The following is a 26,070-nucleotide window of genomic DNA, read 5'->3' as shown; positions in this document are numbered from 1 at the left end:
CTAAGACAGTTTATAGGTCTTGCATCATATTTTCGAAAGTTTGTTCGAAATTTTTCCCAGACCATGAAACCTTTGTTCCTGTTAACTGCCGGTAATAAGACTCTCAAATGGAATGATGCATTAGAAAGTATTAGACAAAACATAATCTCTATTCTTACGAAAGAGCCCGTTTTGATGATTTTCAACCCGGATTATCCCCTTGAGCTTCACACAGATGCCAGCTCAGATGGCTATGGAGCTATTCTCTTTCAAAAAGTAGATAATAAGCTTCATGTCGTAGAATATTTCAGTAAAAGGACAACTGCAACTGAAAGTAAATATCATTCTTATGAATTGGAGACCCTAGCTGTAGTCAATGCCATTAAGCACTTTCATACTTATCTACAGGGTCGCAAATTCACTGTTATAACCGATTGCAACTCTCTTAAAGCCTCGCGGAATAAAGCTGATTTAACACCCCGCGTTCACCGTTGGTGGGCATTTTTGCAGGCATATGATTTTGAAATAGTTTATCGTGAAGGTAAACTCATGAATCATGTAGACTTTCTTTCTAGAAATCCACTACCCGAACCCCCGTATCCAGTCATTTAGACAACAAGACTAAATAAAAGCGTGTTGATATCACAACTCTGTCCGGTAACTGGCTTTTGGCTGAACAACAGCGTGATCCTGAAATAGAATTGATAATATCAAACTTGAAAAACAATTCTCTTTCCCCTGATGTTGCTCAAACTTACGAATTGCGATCGGGTGTTCTGTATCGTAAAATACAACGTAATGGTCAAACGCGTTCATTGCCTATCGTACTTCGAGCATTTCGGTGGTCTGTCATAAATCACGTCCATGAGTCAATTATGCACTTAGGATGGGATAAAACTCTCGAAAAGGTTTACGAACATTATTGGTTTGATAAAATGGTTAAATATGTCCGAAAATTCGTAGAAAATTGTATCACATGCAAGGTTTCCAAGTCTCATTCTGGAAGATTTTAAGCAGAACTACATCCTATTCCCAAAGTTAACATACCTTGGCACGCAGTACATGTTGATGTCACAGGAAAGCTTAGTGGAAAGAGTGATCTTAAGGAGTATGTCATTGTTTTGATAGATTATTTTACCAAATATGTCTTACTATATCATAGCCTACACATAGACGCATCAAGTTGCATTAAAGCTTTGAAATCTAGTGTTTCCTTATTTGGAACACCTTCAAGAGTAATTGCTGATCAAGGTCGTTGCTTTGCTAGTAAAAATTTCAAAGATTTTTGTGGTTCCCATAAAATTGACTTGCATTTGACAGCAACAGGCTCTTGCAGAGCCAATGGTCAGGTTGAACGCGTTATGCGAACTTTAAAAAGCATGCTTACTGCCATTGAAACCAGTGATCGTTCATGGCAAGACGCAATTGAGGAAGTTCAACTAGCTCTTAATTGTACAACTCACCGCGTTACTAAGGCTAGTCGTTGATGTAAATGGAAAGAGATCTCCCGGGTCTCCAGTTACTGTGGGGGTCCCTCGAGGATCAATTCTTGGACCATTTCTCTTCCTTGTTTATATAAATCTCTTAGGTGATAAACTCGAGATAGTATTGTTTGCTGATGATACTTCTTTAATCGTCTTTCTATATATGACGATGTGAACAATACTCTCTCTAATATAGTAAATTGGTTTAGTGTTAATAATTTAATGTTAATTAGTAAAAAGACTAAATGTATTAAATTCACTACTCCCAATGTAAGATGTGTCAAAACGAGTGTACGTTTAAACGGGGAAGCATTAGATGTTTTAGAATCAACAGAGTTCCTTGGTATGACAATAGACTCTAAGCTCCAATGGGGCCCCCATATCAATAAATTGGCGAATAGACTCAGCTCTGCAGCCTATGCGGTAAAAAAAATTAGACTTTTGACTGATGTGGATACGGCTCGCCTTGTGTACTTCAGTTATTTCCATAGTATAATGTCGTATGGCATCCTACTCTGGGGTAATGCAGCTGACATTAATACTATTTTTGTACTGCAGAAGAGGGCTATTCGTGCAATTTATAACCTGGGCCCAAAAGATTCGTTAAGAGGTAAATTTAAAGAAATTAAAATAATGACTGTCGCTTCTCAATTTGTTTTTGATAATGTTATGTATGTACGCAAAAACATAAATGATTTTCCCAGAAATTGTGACGTACATTCTATTAACACTAGGAACAAGAATAAACTTGTTACTCCAAGTACCCGATTACACAGGGTTAGTAACTCTTTTTTGGGGCAATGTATACGTTTTTACAACAGGATCCCAGAAAACGTTCAAAATTATTCAATTATAAAATTTAAAAGAATCGTTAAAGAGCGTTTGTGTTCTAAAGGATATTACAACACTAATGACTTTTTAGTTGACTGCACACCTTGGGAATGAAATGATCGCCTCCAGGCTGTTTCAAATAACTAAAATATAATTTTCATTGTACATGGAAAATGGTTAAAAAAAAATAAAAAAATATATCCCGCTAAGTTTCTTTCGCCGGTTCTTCTCAGGTCTGAGGTGCTAAATTCCGAACCAGTGGTAGATTTTTGACAATCAATAAGCAAATGTAAACACTTCTATATTGAATAAAGATTTTTGACGAGTCCTTTAGAATTGATGATAAGGCGAGTAGCGAGACCTCTATCCTTAATGGCTGTAGACGACGCTGAAATTCAAATTAATCTAACTACTGAGAGAGAACATGCTGCCCAGGCTATGAAAGAAAGTGCCGATTGTGATAAAGCTCGTTTTGACAAGTCTAAGGCTTTTCCAAATAAATTTAATGTTGGTGACTTTGAAAATGAAGAAAGAAACCAGACTAAATTAGACCCCAAATATAAAGGCCCATTTAAGATTATAACTTTATTAGATGGTGACAGGTATTTGTTAAAATCTCTTACTGGTAATAGAACTTACAAATATGCCCATGACCGTGTAAGAAAAATGCCCCAATGCCCTGTTGATTTAAATTATGATGATAGTGATGACAGCTGTTCCATCGCAGACACGCAGTAGCCACATGACTAAATGTCTATTTTGACTCCTGGATGTCTATTAGAATCTTACGCGGGATATCTATCTTGATTCCAATGCGAGATGTCTATCTTGACTCCTAGATGTCTATTTTGACTCCTGTATGTCTATTAGAATCTTACGCGGGATATCTATCTTGATTCCAATGCGAGATGTCTATCTTGACTCCTAGATGTCTATTTTGACTCCTGTATGTCTATTAGAATCTTACGCGGGATATCTATCTTGATTCCAATGCGAGATGTCTATCTTGACTCCTAGATGTCTATTTTGACTCATGGATGTCTATCTTGACTCTTGAATGTCTATTTTGACTCCTAGATGTCTATTTGACTTTTTGTGATATATTGAGTATCTGTGGCCAGCTGTACTACACTGTCTACTGTGTTGTTTTTGGGTAGGAGTATTTTTCAGTCATGTTGTCATCTGTTAGTTATTTATTGGTCAGGAAAACCGAACAATGTTTTACTTGGTTATATTTTGTTACAGAACTACACGAGGACGTGTGAATCGTCAGTTCTGGCCGTGTCGGAGTCAGTCGTCACATCAACGTAATGATAAAAGTACCCAACTTGATTGATTTGTTGTTTACTCGATGATAATTACAATTAGCTAGATTTTTAATGCAAATCTTTTACGACAATTCCTAATTATATCTGGTATGATTTACTAGCTATCTTCGATTGACTTATGACTAGTTCCGATTTCGGTAATTGTTAATAGCGTTATGAAACATTATAAACGATTGTTTAATTCGTGTCACATAGAAATAACTTCAAATTGACTGTTCTTGATTAACGATAATTCATATTGGAATATTTTGTGACTTTTACCTTGCTAGCAGATTTAATTGCTTTGTATTTACATTTTGGTAAACACGTGGTTGGCGTTTCGCGCTACGGACAGAGTTGTTGGGAGTAGGGGCTAGGGTATAAATACCGTGTTCACTGGCTAGTCTTCAGTCGATTCCGAGGATCGACTCAAGCAAGAGCTCTAGCTCTCGACAAAACTGTCGGTTTACCCCTCAGGCTTGACTGCCTTTGCTACGCTATTTAGTTAGCTGTACTTGCCCGCTTGTACGCGGTTACGCTGCCTTTCGGCATATTGATTTGGCTGTATATGTCACTGGCTTGTCTGTTTGCTTGTTGTTTTAGATTGTGTGTAAATTATTTTAAGACTATTATTAATGTAATTATTGTAAATAAAAATCTATTGTTATTTAAAACCTCAATTGTTGTTTCTTAAAATGGGAACCCGACCTCTTGACGCTCCGTCTAATTCCGCCCACTATCCTATATATATATTGTTTTTATTAAATATATATACTTATTTTATTTTAATTCACTATATTCTTATTTATGTATTATTATTTAATATATATGTATAATGATTGATAATAGCCATGTTCAAGATGAAAATGATATTTATCTTTCTCTCTCTTCTGATTCAGCCAGTAGCGACGACAGCTTTCAAAGTGTTCCTTCTCTCAATGAATCCCTATTAACTCTTTTTACTGACGTACCTAAAAACTTTAACATTGTTCATATTAACGCTCAGAGTATTCCTGCTCACTACCCTGACCTTCTCACATCGTTTGATAACATAAACCTCCATGTTATTCTTGTTTCTGAATCATGGCTTAAGCCATGTTTGTCTTCTGAGTCATATTCTTTACCGGGTTTTCATTTAATTCGAAATGACCGTGTCAATAGAACCGGTGGAGGTGTTGCCATGTATCTGCGATCCTACATTCCTTTTAAAATTATCAGCATACAGTACCTCAGACTGGTTCTTCCGCGGAACATCGTTTTATTGAATTAACTTTTTCCCATTTTAAACTTCTACTGTGTGTTTTTTATAATCCTTGCCTATCAATTGACTACTTCCCCTCACTAGAATACCTTCTTGAAAAATTTACTCCTCAATATAACCACACTATATTGATGGGTGACTTTAATACTTGTCTGATCAAGAATGTTTATAGATCCTTGAGACTCAACTCCTTAATATCTGCATCTAACTTATACATTCTTCCTCTCTCTGTCACACACTCCTTTCCAATCCAATTCCAATCCTTCACTTCTCGACTTAATTATCGTGTCTTCCACGGACCATCGGTATTATATATATATCTATCTGTATTCATCGGTCCTTAACCCACAATTATCCTTCTAAAGTGTGGAATTTCTTGAAACACTTGGGAAAGCACGTCAAGAACTAAATTTAAATAATCTGGATATAAATCATCTTAAACAGCATTTCTCGTCTTCTATATATAGATATATATATATATATTTCAGCGTCTTCTACTCCCAATATTCCTTCTTTCTCTTTTAGTTAGTTTACTGTATGTGATGTTAAGAAGAACATTTTAGACATCAACTCTGATGCCGTGGGTTCAGATTGCATTAGCCGTAAAATTATTATTGACCTACAACTTGTCGATAGAATCCTGTACATTTCCTACGATCTGGAAAGATGCTCAAATAATCCCTGTACCAAAAAAGTCCAATCCGAATAGTTACTCCGAATTCCGTCCAATATCGATTCTTCCTTGCTTATCAAAAGTATTTAAGCGTCTTATTTGTGGGATGTAGGGTTGAAAGAAACCACAAATTAACCACAATTTATATTATTTGCTTCGAATTCACAAAAAGTACGTTACACCTCAATACGTCGTGCCGCCATCATGTCTATTCTTTCTCCCTCTCGCTCACACCTACATAATCCTCTGTCATGCTGTCTCTGTCATCATTACACTATTATACTCTCGCTCTTACATTGTACCTCTCAATCACACACCTAACATTCCCACATTCGGCCATGCTGCAACCATGTCTGACCCCAGACATTCCCTCCATACACAGCTGTTGCGTGCTTGCTACATTTACATACCTAACTTAAATAAACTATTAACAATTTCACAATTAAACCTAAGTAACATCACATATTAAGGGTAGGTAAATAGTAAGTGTAAGGTAAGTACAACAATACAATGCCAGTTTCAACCTAATTTACCATATGTCTCTATTATTCTAAGGAATCACCTGGTTCATCATTCTGGATCCGGGCATGGCCACCTTTTCATTTGGTCAGCTGAGCTAGAAGTTTTATTAGAGCCCTCCATGTTAGGATCCACTTTTTCTAATTCATATCGATCATTACATTTTACCTTTATCACTCGATAGGGACCAAGATACTTAGGCTTTAACTTAAGGCCTGTTCCAAATTGAGTCCTTTTAATAGCCACAAGGTCTCCTTCCTTGTATTTGTAACTTGGTTTTCTATTCTTATTATATTTTTTTCTATTTTCCTCTTGTACTTTAAGAATTTGTTGTTTTGCCTTCATCCTTAGCTCTTCCCTATCCTTATCATACTGATCCATTTCTTCTTGCTATAATAATTGTATAATTTCAAAGTCTTCTTTTGATCTCATCCTGGTACCGATCATTAGTTGGAATGGTGATGTATTTATGCTCCGTTGATATGTACCATTTAGAGCTCGCTGCAGGCGGGTGACATGTTTGTACCAAACTGATGGGTTCTGTAAACATAACTTTGTTAAAACCGATATGATGGTTCTATGCACTCTCTCCACCTGCCCATTTCCTCGGGGAACGCCAGTGGTTATGGAAACGTGCACAATATTTTCTTCCTGACAAAATTCCTTGAACTCATTGCTAGTGAATGCAGTTCCTCGATCGGTAATTATTCTTACAGGGTTGCCAAAATGTTGTTGGTGTATTTTTAATTTATCTAAGGTTTCTTTGCTAGAAGTACTCTTAGTAGGAAATATCCAAGTAAACTTGGTGAAGGCGTCTACTACTGTTAGTATATAATTGTATTGTTTTCTTGTCTCCGTTAAAGGTCCTATATGATCCACATGGAGTGTATGCAATGGAATACTTTCCTTTTCTAGTGGATTCAGATACCCTTCTTGCTTTCCTGCTTTTCGTGTAGCTAGTAAGCAGGGTATACAAGTAATCATAAACTCTTCCAGTTTATTTTCTAGATTCCTTATATAGTAGTCTTTCATTATAATTTCCTTCATTTTTTTAATAGCGAAATGTCCATTGCTATGAACCTGCTTAATAATCTCCTTCTCTAGACTCTTGGGTATGACAAGTAGTTTTTGCTCACCTTTATACAGTAGTCCGTTATCAAGCCAATAATCTAAATATGAGCTATTTTTAAGTACCTCACATATAGCCTTCAATCCTTCATCATTTTGCTGAGCAGTCTTAATTTTATCCTGCAACCCGTTTGTAACCATAACATAATAGGGGTGCCTGCTCAGTGCATCAGCATGCCTCATTTTTGACCCTGACCGATGTTCCACTTCATAGTCAAATTGATCCAAAAATAGTACCCAGCGTGCAACCTTAGCAGACAGGTCCTTTTTTTCTAAGGTTGATTTAAAGGCTTGGCAGTCCGTGACAATCTTGAAATGCATCCCATACAAATAATGGCGAAATTTCTTCACACCTTCAATGATAGCTAAAGCCTCCATATTCTAGTTCATAACTCGAATATTTAGATTCAGTTTCACTAGTCCTTCGACTCATATAATATACAGGGTGCAATCCATCTGGATGCAACTGCAACAATATAGCAGAGTAAGCAATAGATGATGCATCCGTGTGAAGTTCCGATGGCAAGTTAGAATTATAAATTTTTAACACTGGACTATTCCCTAATCTTTGTTTTAGAGTATTGAATGCAATATTTTCCTTCTTGCCAAACTCAAACTTCACATCCTTCCGCAGCAAATCTGTAAGGGGTTTAGCAATAATTGCATAGTCTTGTATGTACTTCCTGAAATAAGAAGTTAACCCCACAAAGCTGTGCACTTGCTTTGTAGTAGTTGGTGTAGGGTATCTAATTACAGCATCTGTCTTCTCCGGAGCGGGCCTCACTTCTCCATTCTTGATTAAGTGTCCCAAATACTCAATTTCATGACAAATAAGGTTGGCCTTCTTCCAATTTATCTCTAGGCCATATTGTTGAGCTATTGCTAATACAGACTTTAATCTTCTAACTGCCTCTTCCTCATCTCTTGCTGGAATTAAAAGGTCATCGATAAATATCAGTACTTCTCCCTTCACTAGGATATCTCGGAAGATTATTGAGATAAATCTCATGAAATATTTGGGACAGATAGACAGTCCAAATGGAGCACGTAGGAATTCAAATTGGCCATGGTGACTTACAAAAGATGTGTATTTTATGGACTCTTCACTTACTCTAAGATGGAAAAAACCATTTTTTAAATCTAACACGCTGTAAATTTTAGCATCCTTTAATTTGTCTATCAAATCCTCAATAACAGGTAATGGGAATTTATCTTTAACCATCTTACAATTTATCTTTCTATAGTCAACACATACCCGTGTGGAGCCATATTTTTTCCTAACTAACACCAGGGGGCTACTATATTCAGAGTAACTTACCCTAATGATACCTTTTTCCAACCACTCAGATACTTGCTCTTCCACAATTTCTTGTTCCTTAAGAGACAGACGTCGAGGTGGCTGTGACACCGGAATGTCATCCTTAAGGTTAATCTTTAATTGCAATGGTGCTTCTTTGACCTGCAAAGGCTTGTAATGTATCATACACTGAATTACTTCTCGTTTCAATGCAGCATTCGCCATGGGACCTATAATTGAACCAGATGAATCTATTTCTCTCTGAACTTTCTTGATGAATTTATATTTATTGCCACACTAACCGCAAATCTTTCCTTCTTTTATAAGATCCCGGACGAGCCCCCAATTTGTGGGATGTAGGGTTGAAAGAAACCACAAATTAACCACAATTTATATTATTTGCTTCGAATTCACAAAAAAGTACGTTACACCTCAATACGTCGTGCCGCCATCATGTCTATTCTTTCTCCCTCTCGCTCACACCTAATAATCCTCTGTCATGCTGTCTCTGTCATCATTACACTATTATACTCTCGCTCTTACATTGTACCTCTCAATCACACACCTAACATTCCCACATATATATCAACAAATGACTCCCTTTCTATCCAAAAAAAACCTTATGAATCCTTTCCAATCCGGTTTTCGCTGTGGTCATAGTACAGCTACTGCCCTCGTTCAAATAACGGAAGTTATCAGACTTGGTATGGACAACCAGCTAATTAAAGAGTTAGCACTGCTGGATTTCAGTAATGCATTTAACACTGTAGATTTTGACATTTTACTAGCTATACTACGTTCTCTTAACATATCTCTTAAGGTGACTGACTGGTTTCAGTGTTACTTGCGAGGGCGTCGGCAGCGCGTATACACTAATGGTCGTAACTCAGACTGGTGTATACTAAGCGCTAGGGTCCCGCAAGGTGGCGTGTTGTCTCCTTTATTATTTTCTATATTCATTTCCTCTATCACTAATCACATTTCTTCTCTTTAACACTTGTACGCAGATGATCTCCAAATATATTCACAGACTTAATTTAGCGGGCTCTCGGACACCATTGATTTAATAAACAAAGATTTGATGCACATAAGTCAATGGAGTAAATCTTATGGTCTGAGAGTTAATTCCACAAAAACAAAGATGATTATCATTGGTAGCCCGAGACTTATTTTACGGATTGACTGGAAACAATTACCACCTGTCCTTTTTGATGGCGTTTGCATACCAATCTGTGAAACAGCAAAAAATCTTGGTGTTATCTTTGATAGGCACCTTTCTTGGGCACCTCAAATAAATGAAAATATTCTCTTCCATTGGCTCACTGAGAAGATTGAAAAACTTTCTACCCATTCCAACTAAAGTTACGCAAGCACAATCTCTCCTTCTACCGATTCTTAACTATTCTGACACTTGTTATACTAACTTAAGTGAGGAGCAATTAAATAAACTTGAGCGATTACAAAACCTATGTATACGGTTCATATTTGGTTTACGCAAATATGATCATGTTTCCGAATTTCGCCAAAAACTCAAGTGGCTCCCTATTCGCCTTCGCAGGAATACTCAAGTTTTATCTCTTCTCTATTCTATTCTTTTTAATCTAGCGACATCCTTCCATCTTAAAGAGCGTTTCCCTCTCCTCAGGGAGACTCATTAACGCTCTCTTCGCTCGAATGAAAATTTAATTCTCCATTCCTTCCCACTCTTCTTCTTATTATTCTAAGTCCTTCACTGTTGAAGCTTCTCGAATTTGGAATTCATTATCCTTAACTATAAGACCCGCACAGTCCTTAGCCGTTTTTAAAAGTATGGTTAAGGACGATTACTTGTCGCATTAAGCAGTCCTTGTCGTTGTTAATTTTTTGTTCTGTTATATCTCCTTTTTATGATATATATATATATATATATATATATTTATGTAAATATTTATTATAGTATATATTTATTGTTATCTTTGTATTGTGTATTATTATATAATGTATGTATTATATTATGACTTAAATTACTGTTCCCTTCCCATATATTTAAATATTATGATCTTCTGCCCAAAGGTTACCTAGAAAGGATCGCTGCTGAGCGATAAGGCCGCCTGTTGCACCTCATGCAACTTTGTGTAGCAATGTTGTAATTTTTAGTTTCAAGTTTGGGTGCAATAAATAATAAATAAATAAATAAAACTTGGATATTTTAGAAAAAGAAATTGATAATGCAAGATTATTAATAACGCAGGCTTCTTCAAATAATTGGCATAATTTTTGTAATAGTTTTGATGAAAATACGACAGTAACAAGTTTGGAGGACAATGCAGTGGATTAAAGGTTTGAAAAGATACCACTTAAGAGGAGAACAAAGTAAAACTTTTACGATCTCTCGACCCTGATTTTACTAAATTGGATTCACGTCGCTTTGCATCTAATAATAATTTACTGGAAATTGATTTTAGTATTCATGAATTTGAAAATATAATTAAAGAAAAAAATAGTGATCCTAGAGTGGATGAAATATCTTACTCAATGCTAATAAATTTACCTAAAGTTGCCAAATTGTATTTAGTAAAAAATTTTAACCTTATATTAAATCTAGCGACATTCCAAACCAGTCAAAGTCAAAGTCTAAAGTCTAAAGTCAAAAATCTTTATTCAATATAAAAGTGTTTGCACTTAGTTATTGATTGTCAAAAATCTACCACCGCTTCGGAATTTAACACCTCGGACCTGAGAAGAACCGGCAAAAGAAACTTAGCGGAGATATTTTTTTTTCCATTTTGCATGTACAATAATAATTATACAGGTGACTGGTGAATTAATATCGATACTTGAGGACGTGATATTTGACGATCATATATGACAAAATAAAAATTAATATAACATAAATATTAATAAACTTCTAAGTACAGTTAACCAAAAGTTATGTAATTAATTACGCATCGTGTGAACACCCTAGCTGCGTTATCGACACAAAACAGTTATGTAGGTAGGTACATTTAGTTATCGCGCGGTAGTGTACCTACATCCAAACGCCGCGCGCCGCCGCGTGTTAACAGGGTAGCAGGCTACCTTAGATAAACAAAAATGATCCAATTCCCTTCATACTTTAATCCTGGCTTAGGACAGGCAAAAATACCAAGATATTTCATTCGTTTAAGCAACCAATTTATTGACTAGGTAAATGGTGTGAACTTGACACAAAAAAATAATATGAACTGTTTACCTATCTTGGTATTTCCGGCGTATTTAAAAATGGAATCATACTTATTTACAACAATTGTCAATCATTAAACTACCTATTTACCTATACAACTACACTAACCTTAACAAATGTTCAAAGTGAGCTCCTTCTCGTGTGATACACAGTTCGGCACGTTTACGCATATTGTCTTTCACACGATTTAATACGAATGGGTCACTTTTAATAGTTTCGAAAGCACTAGTGATTTTTAATTTCAACTCCTCTCTGTTGACATACTCTGTAGCATACACAAGACGTTTTACCTCCTCCCATAAATAGAAGTCCAGTGGAGTGAGATCTGGAGAGCGAGCTGGCCATGGCACAGGCCCTCCGCGCCCTATCCAGCGATCTCCAAACGTATTGTTTAAGTACTCACGTACCTGCGTCTGATAGTGCGCGGGTGCTCCGTCGTGTTGATAAAATAAGTTTTGGAGATTGCTCAGTGGTACATCATCGAGCATGTCATTCACCGCACTGTTTAAAATGTCTAAGTATGACACAGCATTGAGTCTTCCTTCGATGAAATACGGCCCTAACAAACAGTTATTTAAAACACCAGCCCACACGTTAACACTAAACCTGTGTTGATAAGCGTCCTGTCGCGTAACGTATGGATTGGAATGACTCCACCAATGTTCATTGTGTTCGTTAAAAATACCTAACTTAGTAAACGTAGCTTCGTCCGTGAACAATATGTTTTTGTCAGTGTTTTGCAAAAACCACCGACAAAAATTTATTCGTGGCTCATGATCGTTGGCACTGAGTTCTTGAATAGGTCGAAAATGATAAGGGTGTAGCCCTTCTTTGTGAAGTAGATTCCACACAGTCCACTGAGATACACCAAATCTTCTAGCAGCCTTTCGAGTACTTGCTACTGGGTTGTTCTCAAAATACTCGAGAATGTCTTCTTGTAGGAAGACAGAGTATGCTGCTCCACCTTGTCCTTGGGCATGTGTTGGAACACGGAACTGTCCGAAGTCTCGTAATCTTTGATTAGCGTTTAAGATGACGTTGGCCGTAGGTACTCGACGATTGGGGAACATCTCCCGGTACAAATTGATTGCGCCCGGCAAGCTATCATTTGCACGCGCATACGCACGAACCATGTCCAAGTATTCTGCATTTGTGTATTGATAAGTCATACTTAATTACTAATAAGTAATAACGGGTCACACGCACACACGACAGATTAGGTATACGCGTAAAATCGATCGCTAGGCGCGCGCGCGGGAAGACGGAAGTACAGACCTTACGGCGGCGCTCGCCCGACTTACCACGGGGCGGGTGTTGGGGGTAGCGACACACGCGCCGCCGGCAAGGCTGGGAACGTGTCCACACTTTATTTATTTATACGGAAATTTGGTCAAAAATTAAGTACCTATTTTTTTTACATAATTCGAATGAGAATCATGTACCGAGTATTCTCCTTAAATATTGATAGTAATTAACCAGTCATCCTGTATATTAGTTATTTGAAACAGCCTGGAGGCGATCATTTCATTCCCAAGGTGTGCAGTCAACTAAAAAGTCATTAGTGTTGTAATATCCTTTAGCACACAAACGCTCTTTAACGATTCTTTTGAATTTTATAATTGAATGATTTTGAACGTTTTCTGGGATCCTGTTGTAAAAACGTATACATTGCCCCAAAAAAGAGTTACTAACCCTGTGTAATCGAATACTTGGAGTAACAATTTTATTTTTGTTCCTAGTGTTAATAGAATTTACGTCACAATTTCTGGGAAAATCATTTATGTTTTTGCGTACATACGTAACATTATCAAAAACAAATTGAGAAGCGACAGTCATTATTTTAATTTCTTTAAATTTACCTCTTAACGAATCTTTTGGGTCAAGGTTATAAATTGCACGAATAACCCTCTTCTGCAGTACAAAAATAGTATTAATGTCAGTTGCATTACCCCAGAGTAGGATACCATACGACATTATACTGTGGAAATAACTGAAATACACAAGGCGAGCCGTATCCACATCAGTCAAAAGTCTAATTTTTTTTACCGCATAGGCTGCAGAGCTGAGTCTATTCGCCAATTTATTGATATAAAGGCCCCATTGGAGCTTAGAGTCTATGGTCATACCAAGGAACTCTGTTGATTCTAAAACATATAATTCTTCCCCGTTTAAACGTATACTCGTTTTGACACATCTTACATTGTGAGTAGTGAATTTAATACATTTTGTCTTTTTTACTATTTAACATTAAATTATTAACACTTAACCAATTTACTATTTTAGAGAGAGTATTGTTCACATCGTCATATATAGAAAGACGATTAAAGAAGTATCATCAGCAAACAATACTATCTCGAGTTTATCACCTAAGAGATTTATATAAACAAGGAAGAGAAATGGTCCAAGAATTGATCCCCACAGTAACTGGAGACCCGAGAGATCTCTTTCCATTTACATCAACCCTCTGAATCCGATTGCTCAGATACGAAATCAGAAGACTGAGTGCAGTGTCCCTAATTCCATAATGACGTAGCTTCCTGACCAAAGTTTCGTGTTGCACACAATCAAATTCCTTAGATAAATCACAAAATATCCCTAAGGCATCCTGTGACTCCTCCCAGGCCCTGTAAATATTTTTAACGAGCTCAACACCAGCGTCAGTTGTCGAGCGACCCCTTGTAAATCCAAATTGTTTCTTGTGTAGCAACTTGTTATTTAACTTTTCAAAGATCTTGCTAAGAGTTGGTAGTACAGAGATGGGCCTATAGTTATTGGGATCTGATGTACTACCTGACTTAAATATTGGTAATACTCTACTATGTTTCATGAGTTCAGGAAACACGCCACTAAGGACACAATTATTAAATATAGTGCCAAGGTAGGGTGCGATTACATCAACTATTGAATTGACTACCTTATTTATTTTTTTATGTTATAGGGGGCAAACGAGCAGGTGGCTCACCCGATGGAAAGTGATTACCACCGCCCATGGACATCTGCAACACCAGGGGGGTTACAGGTGCGTTGCCGGCCTTTAAGAAATAAATACGCTCTTTTCTTGAAGGTTCCCAAGTCGTATCCGTTCGGAAAAACCGCCGGCAAAAGCTGGTTCCACAGAGTGGTTGTGCGAGGCAGAAAATGCCTTAAAAATCGCGCTGTTGTGGATTTTCGGACATCGTGCGGGTGATATTTGGAATTTTGACGAGATGTCCGAAGGTGAAATTTAGCAGCCGGGTTTAATCCAAACAATTCCTCGGAACATTTCCCGTGATAAATTCTGTAGAAGATACAGAGCGATCCAACATCTCTACGCAAAGCCAAAGGATCAAGCAGATCGGAAAGGGCTAGATCGTCGATAATTCGAGCCGCTCTACGTTGGATACGGTCAAATGGAAGGAGCTGGTACTGGGGAGCACCCGCCCAAAGGTAAGAGCAGTATTCCATGTGAGACCGAATTTGCGCCTTGTATAGTCTTAGACGATGGGCCGACGTGAAATACTGTCTTGCCTTGCTGAGCACACCGAGCTTTTTTGATGCCAATTTGGCTTTGCCTTCCAATTGACCGCCGAACTGAACGAGGCTCGAAACATCGACGCCAAGTATTCCGATACTAGCTGTGGCGGCTAACGGAATGTTCTCGAATCGTGGAGATACGACAAATGGTGTTTTTTTAGCAGTTAACGCGCAAATTTGCGTCTTTTTGGGGTTGAAATGGACCAGGCTTAGCCGACCTCAGTTCGAGACTTTGTTTAACGAAAACTCGATTTCAGACACAAGTTTGTTCCGGTTTTCTTCGACGTTTTCCCGAGAAATATTGGCACGGCCGGTGTATGAGGTGTCTACGGTGCTGTCGTCTGCATAGCAGTGAATGTTACTGATTTGCAACAAGTCATTGATATGCAGAAGAAACAGAGTGGGTGACAGAACGCAGCCTTGTGGAACACCAGCATTGACGAATTTTAAGTCAGAGCATGCACCGTCGACAACGACCTTGATGCTCCGATCTGCCAAAAAACTGGTAATCCAATCGCATAATTTCCTGGGAAGCCCATAGGAAGGAAGCTTCGAAAGAAGCGCTTTGTGCCACACGCGATCGAAGGCTTTCGCTATGTCCAGACTGGCTACCAATGCCTCTCCCTTGCTCTCAACTGCTTCCGCCCATTTATGAGTAAGGTAAACTAGAAGATCACCGGCTGAGCGACCCCTACGGAAACCGTACTGGCGGTCACTAATCAGCTGGTACTCCTCTAGATACCGCAGGAGCTGGCAGTTTATAATGGACTCCATTACCTTGGAGAACAAAGGGGTGATGGCTATAGGCCTATAATTAGGCGGGTCTGAGCGGTTGCCCTTTTTAGCGATCGGATGCACCAAAGCAGTCTTCCAGGAGATCGGGACGACGCCTAATGCGTAAGATTGCCGGAAAAGACTCGTTAAGACCGGTGCCAACTCGGGAGCACATGTCCGTAGCACGATAGGAGGGATGCCATCGGGTCCACTCGACTTATGAATGTCCAAGGAAAGAAGTGCTTTACGAAGAGCACTTTGCCGGAATTTAACCTCCGGCATCGTGGTATCACATCGCGGGTTTGTTGGTGGTGAATTTCCTTGGTCATCCAGAGTCGAATTCGACGCAAAGAGAGAGCCTAAAAGATCAGCTTTCTCCTTCGCGATTTAGGCCAATGACTCACCGTCCTTGTGCAGAGATGGAAAGGAAGGCTGACAGAAATTCCCAAGAACAGCCTTAGCGAGAGACCAGAACGCACGTGTTCCTGAAGGGAGACGCACCAGTCTCTCGCCAATTCTGCCAATGTACTCCGTCTTTGCCTTAGCAATAACATTTTTGAAGGACCTGCAGAGTTATATTCCTTTCTGAATGCGCTGGTCTTTACATCACGAGACGCCGATGCGGTGGCCCAGTCATGGTAACGTTCCCATTTTCGGCGTGAGCCGTTTTGCAGAAACGACCAAACCAGGGCTGGGACTTGCCACCGATTGGCACCGCAGAATACGGAATGAACAGTTCCATATTCTGAAGCACCACATCGTCAACAGAGTCGGCAATAAAGCTCGCATCATCCAGCGAGAAACAAACCTGCCCCCATGGGTAGTAGGCAAAGAAGGACCACCCCAGAATTCATAGGGCAGCCTGGGCATCCCTGCTCAGGTGGTGTACGTCCTGAGCATGGATGCCCAGAGAGGGATTCTCCACCGAGGTCGCTGATGGTACCCACCTGGGGTAATGTAATGTAATTCTGCACAACCATCATGTTTGGGAGGGGGGGATTGGGCCTACGGGACTCTCACATACCAGACGAAACGCGGTAGCATAGCTACCACTTTACGCCGGTTTTAAGTGAGAGAGTGGTACTTCCCCGGGCGTGCCGACTCATTCGGCTGCAACCCGAAGGTATGCAGTGTGGTACTACCACTTGCAAAAACCTTAACAGAGATCCCCCGCAGATCGGCCGTTTTCTTTATATCTAGTGATCTGAAGGAACTTATTACATCATTTACACTTACTGTATTAAATTTAAAACTAATATTACATTCTTCCACATTGTTTTTTAAAAATGATTCAGCAACGGTAGGAGAGGAAGACAGGACAATATTACTTGTATGGAAGTTGCCTCTCGCTTTCCTTATGTCCGTAGATCCTACGCTGAGGTAGCAAAAGAGTTGTTCTCTGTTCCTACATACATCCCATCTAACCCTAGTCCTTCTAAATCCACCCCCTGTCCTAGTAAATCATACAGATAAACCATTGTCCGCTCTCCTCCACCTAGACTTCCTCAAGGGAAGGGTTATGATAAGCATGCCCATCAAGCCATAGTGTAAAAATTAAACCTCTCTTTACGTCACCTTACTACCCTCAAACAAATGGCGCACTAGAACGCAGCCACGCCACTCTCAAAGAGTACCTTAAATCATTCGTAAACGAAAACCAGAACGACTGGCATTGTTATCTAGCAACAGCCGTTCTCGCCTTTAATACAACTCCTAATAGTACTACCCAATTCACACCATATGATCTCCTCTACGGTTATAAACCAACTTGCCTAACACTCTTTACGACAGTAATAACAGCTAAACCTACCACGAATATGTTCAAGCACTTCAATACAGAATGAGAATTAGTAGAGAAAAAGCTTTAGAATTCATGAGCAAAGCTAAGGAAACAGCAAAACAAAATTACTATGCTTCCGCTTTAAGATGTAGTCCAAAATATAAAGTTGGTAACATGGTTTATCTGAAACATCACCATAGGCTTCGAAAAGCCTTTTATAAACCTACAAAATTGTTAAAATTAATGGGAAACACAATGTCACTCTATTAAATAGCCACAAACATGTAAAATACCATACAAACTTACTTAAACCAGCACATTCTTCATTCATTTTCTTTCATAATTTCTTTTCAGATTTTATGTCACTATGGCTCAACTGAGTCAGAGATTACGCGTATCATACACAGTCCTGGCTTATACTTCGATCCTACAACCAACATCTTCGTCTATAACGACTTTTGGAAAATCGTCACACATTGACATTCATTCTATTGAGCCCCAACTTAACACTGTTCTAAGAATATATAATTCGTTTTATTATTTTATTTTCAAATATTCAACACTTTGTGTAACAGTTTTTTATATTTCAAAAATATGTCAAATACATTACACTAAGCTCTAGCAATATTCTGACAATATGGCAAATTATTACACGGTGATTGAGCCTCAAAAAGCACTAGAAGCATCTTTATTTAAGAAGATGTCAGAATTTGAGAAGCAGCTCAAGTCAACGGCAGTTAGTAGTGTTTCAATAGGCAGTCTTTATGAAGAATTCTGTTGCTTCAAGGAACAAGTTTGGGCAATTCTAAACATCTTACGGCAACAAATTGCTGACATACACCAAGAGGTTGATAATGTTGAAATGAGGCACAGAAGAAAATATATCCTATTCAATGGAGTACCCGAAAAAGGTAAGGAAGATCTTCCAAACACTATTTCAAACATCTGTATTAACAAGCTTGGCATAAATGTTGCTACGACTGATAAAATTATTGCCTGTCACCACCTAGGCAAAAGCACTGAGGGTAGATCTCGTCCCATTCTTGTAAGATTCAGCGACTTGAATCTTAAGGCATCTGTATGGAAGAAGAAGGCAGGCCTGAAGGGTTCATCTTATGTTATATCTGAGTTTTTAACTCATCAGCGCCAATCGCTGTTTCTCCTCGCACGTAGAACTCTTGGAATGAGAAACTGTTGGACATTAGAAGGAAATGTTAAGCTTCCCGATGGCTCAAGACATCGTATAGATTCTGAAGAGAATCTCTCTAATCTAACTGCCTCTATTGATATAGCCAGAGAAGTAACTCTTCCAAGTAATAAAGAAATACCATCTTTTACAGAAGCAAGTAAGACCAAGAGAGCAGCCAGAGTTAAAAAATAATACTTAATTTATTATTCAGTTGAAATGTACTTAGTTGTAATTATTCCATGTGTCTTTCTTTCGTATTTTTGTTAGTTTGTGTAATTGCCTTCATTAATTTATTGTTAACACACAATTCCTGTATATGTATGGTCTCTTCTTAAGATTCTAGTAATATATTCAATTAATTATAAATATTTTATCACTTTAGTTTTGTATTATTATGTAACATTACTTTCTTAGTTTAGATAGTTAACTCCAATGCACAAGAATTGGAGTTAACTATATATTTAATATATATATATATACTGTACTACTGTACTGTACTGTATATTTCGAAACAGATCATTGTATAGCTTGGGACAAGAAAACAGTATATGTGATAAGGAACCTTCGTCTAGGCCACATTCATACAAAGAGTGATCTCTGACTCTAATTTTACAAAGATGTATGGGAGTGCATGCATGTCCAAGGCGTAGTCGGCAGATAGTTGTGGTGATCCATGTGGTTAGCTTGCCTGTGAAGAGAAAACCAAGGTCACCTTGGAATATCTGGTTGTAGAGACGCGTAGAAACTACCTTTAGATTTTGATGAAACTTTTCAAACAGAGTTCCTGGATTTATCCAGATGAGTTTTCGCTAGAGCAGACAAGTCCTGAGTAAAATTTTTAAAGTGATCTAGAGAGCCGGTTGTTATAGCAGCTCTAACGAATGAGTCTGCGGCATCATTAGCGGTTATAACAGAATGGCCTGGTATCCAGACGATTGATATTTCTACCCCTTTTTGGTGACAGGAAAACAATGCCTCCTTGATCTTAAGGATGATAAAAAACTTTCGCCTACTACGAAACGGATTTTCCTTAATTGCCAACAGACAACTCAAAGAATCCGTCAGAATTACCATATGTCTAAGGTCATAGGAGTGGGCGAAAAGGATGGCTTCCAAAATCGCAATCGCTTCACCGGAAAAGATGGACGTTTCAGGAGTGGATTTAAATTGAAGGAAAATTTTGAATTTGGGGATCCAACAGGCTGAGCCGACACAGCTTTCGGGTAACCTGACTGCGCTACGCAGTTGCAATTAGTTTTATAATAGTAAGGAATGCACACGTTTGCAATAACTGCGAAATAATTCTGAATATAACAGTGCGATAGAGAGAGCCACAATATCTTTTCGAGATTTACAAACTATATCATTCCGTACTAATATTAATGAGTTTTATTTACTAATATTAATGAGTTTTTATAATAATTTCATAGAGCATTGGATAAAAACTTTTTAAAACAAAATACATATTTTTCTTGTGGTAGTGCCACACTGCATACTTTCGGGTTGCAGCCGAATGGGCCGGCACGCCCGGGGAAGTACCACTCTCTCACTTAAAATCGGCATGAAGTGGTAGCTATGCTACTGCGTTTCGTCCTGTATGTGAGAGTCCCGGAGGCCCGATCCCCCTCCCCCCTCAAAACATAATGGTTGTGCAGAATTTGGTTTTATTGCCCCAGGAGGGTACCATCAGCGACTGCGGTGGAGAATCCCTCTCTGGGCATCCATGCTCAGGACATACACAACCTGAGCAGGGATGCCCAGGCTGCCCTCCGAATTCTGGGGGGGGGGGCAATTTTGCGCTCGCCACTGTTCGGGGCAAGCGGAGCAGGCATCATAAGGCAACCCCTACCACCCTCACCGTGGACTTCTGCAACATAAGGGGCTCAATTCCAACTTGAACGCCGTTCACTTTCACCTTGAGACGGCGAAGGCGGCCTTGCTCTTTCTTACCGAGACCCAGATATCCTCTCCTGCCGATACGACTTTTCTCTCTTACCCCGGGTACAAATTGGAACATTCCTTTGTACCACGAGCTGGGGTGTGCGTTTACGTCAGAGATGATATCTGTTCTCGACGCCTCGGCAGCCTTGAAGGGCAGGACCTATCGATTATCTGGCTGCGTGTAGACTGCGACGACCATCCGCGAATCTACGCGTGCGTATTTAAAGGTCCCATAGCGTTAACGCCGAAACCGACCGACTGGTTGAGCACGTCCAAATGGCTACAGATTCCGTGCTGCAGCAGATCCTATCCGCAGAGATCGTAATTCTTGGCGATTTTAATGCCCACCATGCCGAATGGCTTGGATCGCGCACTACCGATCATGCGGGTAGATCTGTTCTCGACTTCGCTTTAGCATATGATTTGACACAATTAGTCCCCTCGCCAACGCGAATTCCAGACGTGGAAGATCATACACCTTCCCTGTTGGACCTTCTGCTGACTTCCCATCCGGATGGCTACCAGGTTAACGTCGATCCCCCTCTGGGCTCGTCGGACCACTGTCTCGTCCGAAGTACAGTGCCGGTTGCGCGGTACTCACGACCTCGTTTCGTGGGCTGCCGCCGAGTGTGGCACTACAGGTCAGCAGATTGGGATGGGATGCGGTCCTTCTTTGCATCCTACCCATGGGGGCAGGTTTGTTTCTCGCTGGATGATCCGAGCGTTGTTGCTGACTCTATCGCCGATGTGGTACTTCAGGGTATGGAACTATTCATTCCGTATTCTGCGGTCCCCATCGGTTGCAAGTCCCAGCCCTGGTTTGGTCGTTTCTGCAAAACGGCTTCACGCCGTAAATGGGAACGCTACCAAGACTGGGCTAACGCATCAGCGTCTCGTGATGTAAATACCAGCGCATTCAGAAAATAATATAACTCTAGGGCCTTCAAAAACATGATCGCTAAGGCGAAGACGGAGTACATTGGCAGAATTGGCGAGAGACTGGTGCACCTCCCTTCAGGAATACGTGCGTTCCGGTCTCTCGCCAAGGCTGTCTTAGGGAATTTCTGTCAGCCTTCCTTACCATCTCTGCACAAGGACGGTGAGTCATTGGCCCATACAGCGAAGGAGAAGGCTGATCTTTTAGGCTCTCTCTTCGCGGCGAACTCGACTCTGGATGACCGAGGAAAGTCACCACCAACAATCCCGCGGTGTGATACCACAATGCCGGAGGTCAAATTCCGGCAAAGTGCAGTTCGTAAAGCACTTCTTTCCTTGGATATTCATAAGTCGAGTGGACCCGATGGCATTCCTCCAATCGTGCTACGGACTTGTGCTCCCGAGTTGGCGCCGGTCTTAAAGCGTCTTTTCCGGCAATTCTATGCATTCGGCGTCGTGCTTTGGTGCATCCGATCCCTAAAAAGGGCAACTGCTCAGACCCGTCCAATTATAGACCTATAGCCATCACCTCCTTGTTCTCCAAGATAATGGAGTCCATTATAAACTGCCAGCTTCTGCGGTACCTAGAGGAGCACCAGCTGATTAGCGACCGCCAGTACGGTTTCCGTCGGGGTCGCTCAGCCGGTGATCTTCTAGTTTACCTTACTCATAGATGGGCGGAAGCAGTTGAGAGCAAGGGGGAAGCATTAGCAGCCAGTCTGGACATAGCGAAGGCCTTCGATCGCGTGTGGCACAAAGCGCTTCTTTCGAAGCTTCCTTCTTATGGGCTTCCCGGGAAATTATGCAATTGGATTACCAGTTTTTTGGCAGATTGGAGCATCAAGGTCGTTGTCGACGGTGCATGCTCTGACTTAAAATTCGTCAATGCTGGTGTTCCACAAGGCTGCGTTCTATCACCCACCCTGTTTCTTCTGCATATCAATGACTTGTTGCAAATCAGTAATATTCACTGCTATGCAGACGACAGCACCGTAGACACCTCATACACCGGCTGTGCTAATATTTCTCGGGAAAACGTCGAAGAAAACCGGAACAAACTTGTGTCTGAAATCGAGTCTTCGTTAAACAAAGTCTCGAACTGGGGTCAGCTAAACCTAGTCCATTTCAACCCCAAAAAGACGCAAGTTTGCGCGTTAACTGCTAAAAAAACACTTTGTCGTATCTCCGACTGTGTGTGAGAATATTCCGTTAGCCGCCACAGCTAGTATCGGAATACTTGGCGTCGATGTTTTGAGCATCGTTCAGTTCCGCGGTCAATTGGAAGGCAAAGCCAAATTGGCATCAAAAAAGCTCGGTGTGCTCAGCAAGGCAAGACAGTATTTCACGTCGGCTCATCGTCTAAGACTATACAAGGCGCAAATTCGGCCTCACATGGAATACTGCTCTCACCTCTGGGCGGGTGCTCCCCAGTACCAGCTCCTTCCATTTGACCGTATCCAACGTAGAGCGGCTCGAATTATCGACGATCAAGCCCTTTCCGATCTGCTTGATCCTTTGGCTTTGCGTAGAGATGTTGGATCGCTCTGCATCTTCTACAGAATTTATCACGGGGAATGTTCCGAGGAATTGTTCGGATTAATCCCGGCTGCTGAATTTCACCTTCGGACATCTCGTCAAAATTCTAAATTTCACCTGCACCACTTAGATGTCCGTAAATCCACAACAGCGCGGTTTTTAAGGCATTTTCTGCCTCGCACAACCTCTCTGTGGAACCAGCTTTTGCCGGCGGTTTTTCCGGACCGATACGACTTGGGAACCTTCAAGAAAAGAGCGTACTCTTTCCTGAAAGGCCGGCAACGCACCTGCAAGCTCCCCGGTGTTGCAGATGTCCATGGGCGGTGGTAGTCACTTTCCATCAGGTGAGCCTCCTGCTCGTTTGCCACCTCTGTCATAAAAAAAAAAACATGAGTTTCATAACACTCCGAAAATAATTCTATTTCGTGATCTTTGCCACAAGTAAGAGGGCATAGATTTTGTCATTTTGTTAAGTTTAAACTATGAATTTTAATATCTTTACATATTTATTACCATTATTAGTGTTAATATAAATTAAGTTATTATTTTTATTATACAATGGATCTTATAACATCAACTACCACCTAGTATTAACAATTATAAATTGTCAATTGCGTTCTTTAGAAAATAAGCACGGAGGATCATTAATATACACAAAGCAGAAGATAAACTGTAAAGACCGAAAAGACAATGTGGATCTTTCCATAAAACGCACTATTGAATTGTCATGTGTGGAACTCGAGCATACTATATCAATGTGCGTGTACCGACCTCCACAATCAGATTTGAACCTGTTTGAATGTGTGCTGGAGGATCCGCCCTCAAGCGAGTTTATACTGGGCGAAAGAATGTTGTTATTTGTGGAGATTTTAACCTTGATATTTTAGTGCAATCTTCCATAAGTACAAGGTTCATAATATTTATTTCAGTCCTTCAATTAAAATGTTTTCTGAACCTACAAGAATATCAACAACTTCCGCAACCTGTATAGATAACGTGTTTTGTAATTGTGAGGCCGTTAATAAGGAAATCTTGTCAGACCTAACATCGGATCACTGTGGCCAATTGGTGTCAATAGGTATAAAAGATAAACACATGAAACGGAAAATAACTTGGAGGCCAATTACTTTAAAAGGCTTAATTAACTTCAATAACGTTATACAATGTAACCTTCGAAATTTGAATTCTTAGCTCAAACGATCCCAACTTTTTATATAATTCACTTTTAAAATTAATTGAAAACGAATTAAATTAAATATTTCAGGTAAAATATTTTTATCTAAACGATCAAATACAGTTTTCAGACTAGGCCACTACCGCTATCTGTATAAGTCGAAATAAATTATATTAGCTATATGAACTTAAGAAATATAATCGTAATTGTAAATTTCTCAATTTTGTTAAAATATATTCCAAGTTATTTAAACAAGTTTGTCAAACAGCTCGTTTGTTGCATATTTAAAATATAATACTTGGGATATTATAAGTTCGGAGACAGGCAGAATGAAGTTTGATGCCTTAATATAAAAGGGAATATTGTAAGTGAAGATTTAGATGTGGCCAACCAATTCGAGAGAGTATTCAAAGGAATATTTCTTTAGTATTCCTTTGAATACTACTAAAAGACTTAAGCTAGCTAAGTTTTACGTTACCCAGAATGAATTAGAATTTTCTTTTGAGAGTATAATGTATTAAAAAATTCTAAAACATGAAATCTTAAAAAAACCAGAGATCTATGGGATCTATCAGTTACAATTATTAACAACGTAATTGTCGACTTGGCTCCTTATTTAGCTATCATCTTTAATAAATGTATACAATTTGGTATTTTTTCAGATATATTAAAATTAAGTAAAGTAATCCCATTATTTAAGTCCAGTAATAAATATGACCCAAACAATTATAGACCGATCTCTATTTTGCCAGTATGAAGTAAAATTTTTGAAAAAATCATGCTTAATCAATTGTTGTTATACTTTATCGAATAAGCTATTGCATTCTCAACAGTTCGATTTTACTAAAGATCGCTCGACTACTGATGCGGGTATAGCATTTGTTGAATACATTTATGATGCGTGGGAGAAGTCACAAAATGCTATAGGAGTTTTTTGTCACTTATCAAAAGTTTTCGCATAATATTCTTCTAGAAAAACTTAAATATTATGGAATCAAGGGCCCTGCATTGAAATTCATTTCCTCCTACCTTAATGAAATAGTTTTGAAGGTTGTTGTTAACGGTGCAAAATCAAATGGCGCTCTGGCGCATATGGGTGTAATTCAAGGGTTCACAGGGTTAAATTTTAGGACCTCTCCTGTTCTTAATATATATAAATGATTTACCTTATTTTGCAAATAAGACTTGCGACATTGTACTGTTTGTAGATGATACATCCCTCATTATTAAACTCAACAGAAAAAAAAACAACTATGATGTTGTAAGCAGTGTTCTGTCGCGGGTTTTTGGTTGGTTTGCCATAATAAAAAGTTTGGTACTAAATGCAAAAAAGACTAAATATATTTTGTTTTCTTAATATATTTTGAATAATGAAAGGCTTGAGTTTGTTGAGTCGACGGTCTTTTAGGGAAATTTTAAAAATATTGACAGATAATCTATACAGACTTAAACATGTTAACTTTCGTGGTTGTTCATGAAAAAATTGCGAGTCATGATGCTTTACGGCCTGCCCCTGCGGCTCAATCGGACCCTTTTAATGATTCTA

At 39.3% G+C, this 26,070-nt stretch overlaps 1 long non-coding RNA gene across 1 annotated transcript; it reads right to left on the bottom strand.

The window, feature by feature from the left end:
- Positions 1 to 5,916: 5,916 nt before the first annotated feature.
- LOC125075525 lies at positions 5,917 to 25,781 on the bottom strand. The gene is made up of 3 exons (XR_007120219.1): positions 25,640 to 25,781; positions 23,929 to 23,934; positions 5,917 to 5,927 (listed from the first exon to the last, which is right to left on the bottom strand). It is a non-coding gene; the product is annotated as an uncharacterized LOC125075525 (long non-coding RNA).
- Positions 25,782 to 26,070: the final 289 nt, after the last annotated feature.

This window comes from Vanessa atalanta, chromosome W, assembly GCF_905147765.1.
Source record: "Vanessa atalanta chromosome W, ilVanAtal1.2, whole genome shotgun sequence".
NCBI classification, from domain to species: Eukaryota; Metazoa; Arthropoda; class Insecta; order Lepidoptera; family Nymphalidae; genus Vanessa; species Vanessa atalanta.
Note: the sequence above shows the minus strand (reverse complement) of the source record. Positions and strands in the feature narration are given on the sequence as shown.